The sequence below is a fragment of the Barbatula barbatula genome, assembly GCF_947034865.1.
Source record: "Barbatula barbatula genome assembly, chromosome: 7".
Classification (NCBI taxonomy): Eukaryota; Metazoa; Chordata; class Actinopteri; order Cypriniformes; family Nemacheilidae; genus Barbatula; species Barbatula barbatula.
The window spans coordinates 23,923,117-23,929,471 of NC_136770.1; the positions used below are offsets into that span (position 1 = coordinate 23,923,117).

Genomic DNA, 6,355 nt, shown 5'->3' on the forward strand with positions numbered 1-6,355 from the left:
AGAGACAGAGAGAGACAGAGAGAGACAGAGAGAGACAGAGAGAGACAGAGAGACAGAGAGAGAGAGAGAGAGAGAGGTGGTTGTGCAGAGGGAGCAGGGAAGAAGAAAACAGAGCAAAAGAAACCATAAAGAGGCAACGCCAAATGAGGACGAAAGAGAGAGAAAGAAACAGAACACAACAGATGTAGAGAAAAGCAGGAATTAGAGGAATAGATGAGAAAAAAGGTGTAAAATGAGGAGAGAATCGCACAGCATCATGGATCTGGGAGGCAGAGTTGAGCGAGCGAGCGAAAGCACGAGGGAGGTGCAGCACATGCTCCGGCAGGCGTCTATAAATAGCTCTTCAAATCTCTGAAGAAAAAACACACACAGCATACTGCCTGCACTGCTGCAGTCACACCAGAAGAGCGAAATCCACACAGCAAACACAATAATACAACCGTAACATGCAGAATAACTGCGATAAATAATGAATGTGGAAATCAGGTTTCGCCCTACAAACACACAAAGTCATAAGACTCACAGTTTTCCCCTCTTGCAGCTGAACACGAGTGAGCTTGATATCTTACACGCACCGTTACATGTGGGTGGAATGCGCCAAACATATTCACAAATATGCTTTTGCTTTGAACCAATAATATTACTATCCAAACACAATGATTAAGCTTAAGGGGAGGGTTCAGGGAAGATCATCCCGATTTAAATATCTTCTGCAGGAACCTGTGGCTGAATTCACAAAACAATTCAAAACACTTAAGACAGTTCTTCTTTATTTCCAAAAGGTTGATTTATGTCATTATATTCTGATGCAAAACAAATTTTAGGAGGATTATTCTTTCGAACGCCCTATAAGTTATCGTAATGAAAAATCATATTTTTTTTCTTAAGAACAGTTTCGTGAATCCGGCCCCTGTTGTTGACATCTATGAATTGCTTTTATCCAAGCCCATTTTTATCACATACATTTTTATACTCGAACACACAACACCAAATGAGTTACTGGAACCCGAAAATCTAAACGCATTTACGGATCTTCAATCAGAACTCATTTGTTTCTGTTAAATACAGCTACATTATCGATGTTGTGTGATAAAACAACACAATCTAACAACCTACTCCAGAGGTTCTCAAAGTTTACATTCAAAGGTCCGAATCTGAATTCTCGTCAATCTCAAAAGTCTGTTACAATTGTTATTACAAAACTTGCTTTTATTAAACATTTAAAACAACGTTAAATAACAAATCCACTCTTTATGAAGAGTTCATTTGAAAAACCAATAACTCTGTTTAAAAAATTTTAAATCATGTTTTTATTGTGTTCTTTGTGTTAGCTGTATTTCACATGATTACTTATTCAAAATAACCCAATTGCAGTTTCATTAATATTCATTTGAATGCACAATTAAACATTGTTTTTGAACATCTTTTTTTGCAAATCAACTCTTCATATGCTTATCATCATATTCATGGTGTTATCTAGTCGTACTTGCGTTTACTGTCTTAACTGTAATATACAGTGCTGTATATTTATACACAAAAATGCAAAAAGTTCTCATTTACATATTTGAGAAGAAAAACCACGCGCTCGCGGGAATGAGACCTGAAAAATTTTGGAATTTGGCGGGTCCAGAACAAAAGACCTCCCGGTCCAGATTCGGGCTGACCTACTCTCTCCACACTGAATCTACACTGCAACTCCATTGAAAAGTGAAGTAAAGTGACCTATTTGTCAGATACGGTTACCCATTCCGAAATGTGACCTCTGCATTTAACCCATCCAGTGAGTGGTGAACACACATTCACCTGGAGCAGTGGGTCACTGCAGCGCCCAGGGAGCAAGTCGCTACACACCTGCCCTGAGAATAAAACCAGCAACCTTCTGGTCATGAATCCGACTCTCTAATCATAAAGCCACGACTGCCACAATAGCATAACATTTTTACTAGACTTGCTATAGTAATGTATACCCAGTACATGTGTTCTATTTGACACCTGTAGAGCAACCGGTAAGATGGTGCTAGCGAGGCCGAAGTCATGAGTTTGATTCCCAGAGAATGCACATTCTAACAAAATATATAGGCTGAATGTCTTAAGTTTCTTTGAACAAAAGCTTCTGCCACAAAAAAACAAATACCATTTTGTGCTGATCACAAAGACAAATCTGAGGAATTCATTTACAAGAGTAAAATGTTTTAAGTGCACTATTTTTTTATTTGATTTATTAGACATAAAGTAGCAATACATCTGCATCACACTCTTGTCAAAGAAAACACAAAAAAAGTTACAACAACTTATTTCCATTGTGGTCCTTAAACCACATACTATATGGCTAAAAGCATGACCAAATTTTTTAATATAAAAAAATTTAATAGAATGTATAAAAAGCCAGGGTCAGAGAATGTTTCAACCTTTTAAGAAAGAAGTTTATTTTAATTTACATAAACTCCTAATGAGGCAAGGAAATAATTCAAACAGTTCATTCCAAATATATCCACTCAACAGGCAAATGTAGAATGAGTGGTCGAATTTCAATGTATGTAAAAAAAGGCAGAAAGGCATTAAAATTGATAGTTCACCAAAAAACATCTCTAATCATTTACTCACTCTCTTGTCATTTCAAACCTTTATGACGGACTTATTGTAAAGAAAGTTGGTAACCGAACAGCCTCTTCCCAATTCACTTCTAATGTATGGACACAAAACCCCTGCAACTCAATGGGGGCCAATTAACATTCCTCAAAATACTTTCTTTTTGTTCTGTGGAAGAAACTCAGACAAGTTTGAATTTACAAAAGGGTGAGTTCGTGAAATTAAATTATATTCAAATATACTTAAAATCTGAAAATGATATAACTGTATTATTTCTTGGAAAATGAAGCATTACTACAACTTCCATGTTTCACTTTTGCAGCGTATAAATGCTAATATGACAATATCGCAAACTTCAACATTGGTATAAGAACAGTGTCAAAAAGTTCATTTTAACTATAAATGTTAAAACTTATTTATCAACAATGTAAATCCATTACGTTTATTAAAACAGAATAAACCAGCAAATTTTTACTGACAGAGGATTTCTTCCCTCACATCAAATCCATGTAAAAACGGACTGTGGTGTTACCATGGTACCGTAACGACATCCCATGATAACATTGTGATGCTCATATACTGCGGTTCACCGACACGAGCTTGAGGCTGTTAAGAACTACAGAGAATTATCAAACGTGTTACCACGTCAAAACCACTGCTCGAACTGAAGGGGAGCTGGGGGGATCTGGGACCCCCATAAGGCATCAGATATTTGTATTGGAGTAAAAACGATAATGACAAGTGTCATTAAATTGTGCAAGTTGTCATGTCTCTTTAAATTTTAAAGCTATGAAGCTAACTTCAGCTAAAAAAAAATTTATAATAAGCCTCAACTCGCAGTAGGGAAGTGGAAGCTTCGACTTTTTTGATGGGTAATGTTCTCTCTCTATATATTTATCCACTATATGGATCAACTCCATGTCAGGGCTTTTGGATTCCTTAAAAAAATGATTAATTAAAATTGTGTAAATTATTATTAGGCCTGGTTCTGGGGTGCTAGAGAGTACTAGACTGGGGTGCTAGAGAATTACTAAACTAGTAATTATAAGGGAGTGTTTGTTGTGCGGTTTCTGTGCTATATATAATCCATTCAGAATTGTATAAAACTTGTTTTTCATGCTGCTAAAACCAACGGCCACATACACGCTGCAAAGTTGCTGGAATTACATAAGCATATCAATTCGGGATTCACTCTTGAAATAGCTATGATTGACATATTGATAGCCATAGTTAGTTCCTGAATAAAGCAGACTTTTGGACTGAAATGGTTGAATAGTCTGCTGACCGTCAGAATCACTCATAAACGTCACTTGCCGCCCCCTACTGATCGTAACTATCTAAACTGCACTGAAACCGTTGAAAAATCCCCACAAGACTAACCATGCGTTCACACCAGACGCGAATGAAGCATTAAGCGTGAGTGATTTACATGTTACATCTACGCAAAGACGCGATAGACATTCTGTGTCGCGAATTGAGTGTTTTGACACACGCACGTTGAAAAATGTTTTATATCTTTGGCTGATATTCGCGCCCGCATTAACCAATCAGGAGCTTGCTCTAGTAGTGATGTGATTATGACATAGCGAGCGTAGGCAGAAATCTGAAACAACAATGGAGGACTTCTGCCTACGAGGGATCTGATGGACCCGGTCACGGCGCAGAACGAGTCTACACCGTTTTTCAGCCTTCCATAGCACATAAAGCGCAGATAGTCTCATCAAAATCCATGTCAGCCATTTCGCAAAGAAACCGAAGCCGCCTGACAGAAGCCCCTCCCATGAGGCGAATTCGTTTCTGATGTAAAGTGAATTTCACACGCAAATGAAGCGAGAAAACTCAAAATGTTCAAGCGTCCAACTACGTGTCAATACCGCGGTTTACAGCGTTCGGTGTGAACGCGCTTTAACACACAGACTGACAGCCGGTCTTGTCAAAATTTATATTTTCTATATCTAATAAACTAGTTTTCGTTTGGAACAACCATTATCATCACAAAGTGTCATTCATCCAGTTGTTTTTAGGGAAAATAGTCAATACTACATTGGTAAATAATGCTAGAATTATTCTGTTGGACGTACACTACTGTTAAAAAGTAATTGCTGTTCAACAAACCTGCATTGATTTGATCATAAATACAGTAAAAGAAGCCTGTTCTTTAATGTAAGCCTGTTTAAATAAATAGTCATGCATATTATGATCAAATATAATGTGTATTTTCTATAAATTGTATATTGTGAGAGTAACCCCCACCAAAAAAAAGTATTATGGTGGGGACCCCCAAAACAAAACACCACGGTATTATCACGATACCACTTGTGTTTACGGGTAAAACCACAGCTAGCAGCCCGGCAAGCGCACCTGCTATCTGGGTAAATGTTGACAATCCTCCGCGAGTTTAATCTAAAACACCTCGCGACAAGCGCGGCGGTAAAACAGGCTGTTGTGTGGCTGTGCTAAGCGCAGCGTCGGCTAACATCGCGAGGCTCTTTAACAAGCGCGCTGTTTAAACACGCACACGCGACGCCACCAACGTCAACGCTTCGAATGGCGCGACGCGGCACACTCGGGACGCTGCGTTGATTCTTACGGTAGCATCGCGTCAGGGTTTAAAGGAACAAACATTGAGCGTCATTCTGCAATTGACGCGTCATTTCAGCCGCGTTCAACACCAACATACACACACAGATAACCGAGGGCTTTAAAACGCGAGTCACTTACCGTTTAATCCTTCGAGTTTGTTCGCTCCGGAGGGCGTGCGAGGCGTCTGTCCGTGCGCCGCGGTGTTTTTCGTTGATTTACGCTGAATGTTTATGACACAATATCGCTTCATGGACTAGCCTGTGGCGGCTAAGCGAGCACGAGCTCAGTCAGAATGACAAACGGCCGCCTCACGAGCTCGTACGGCATTGCTGGTGCTCAGAGTGCGTTGTGTAAACATGTTTAAACGGACAAACATACGCCGTCCGCCCGGTAGCCGAATAACGACAGCCCGCTGCCGCTTAATGCCGTTAAAATCGCCACAGAGCACAAGTGCGCGCGCAGCTCTCCTCACTCCGACTGTCAACAGCGCGCGATCAAACTAGAACCGGAGTGGGCGGGACCGTGGCCTCACAGGCAAAGCGTATATAGAGACATTGAACATTATATATTTTTCTACACTTTTCTAACTCTTAACCTTTATTTTTTTTTAATAGTATTTAAGTCATTTTGAGCAACACCTGACATTGTCTACTACAGCTTTGAATCGGTTTGCCATACTTTACATAATCCAGGGACATGCACTTTGCTAAAAATACGTGTCATATTCTTATTTCTTTCTCATTACTTCATTTTATCTTTTTTGTTTTTTTTGTTGTGAGCATTATATTGGCCCAAATAAACGTAGACTACATTCTAACTGGATAATGGAAATTGAGAATGCTTTTACATGCATTTGGTTTATTTAGGTTATTATTAATACGAATCAAACTTTTAATATAAGTTTTTATATTTAAAAAACGTCTTCATATTGACAGATATAATATACAGAATCAGCGAGACTCTAAAAGGAACGCTTCTACTCTCTTCCCTTCAAAATAAAAGTCATCTAAACTTATATTATTTTTGTTCTCTTTACAACGTATTGCCGGACTAAATATACATAGAATCGTGAACACGGAAAACACAAATACTTCGAATGAAACCATAAATCCGAACGGGAACTGTTACGTTATCGTTTAACGTGTTTTATTTTAAGTGAACGGAAGATGTCGCTCTTTCCTAT

The 6,355-nt window shown here is 38.8% G+C and overlaps 1 protein-coding gene across 1 annotated transcript in view; it reads right to left on the reverse strand.

Annotated features, from left to right (window-relative positions):
- The window catches only part of r3hdm2 (R3H domain containing 2), a 32,601-nt gene extending 26,913 nt beyond the window's left edge, over nucleotides 1-5,688 (reverse strand). Inside the window, 1 exon segment of the mRNA XM_079459921.1 lies at nucleotides 5,311-5,688. The gene's annotated coding sequence lies outside the window, so the exon portion shown is untranslated.
- Between the last annotated feature and the right edge of the window lie 667 nt (nucleotides 5,689-6,355).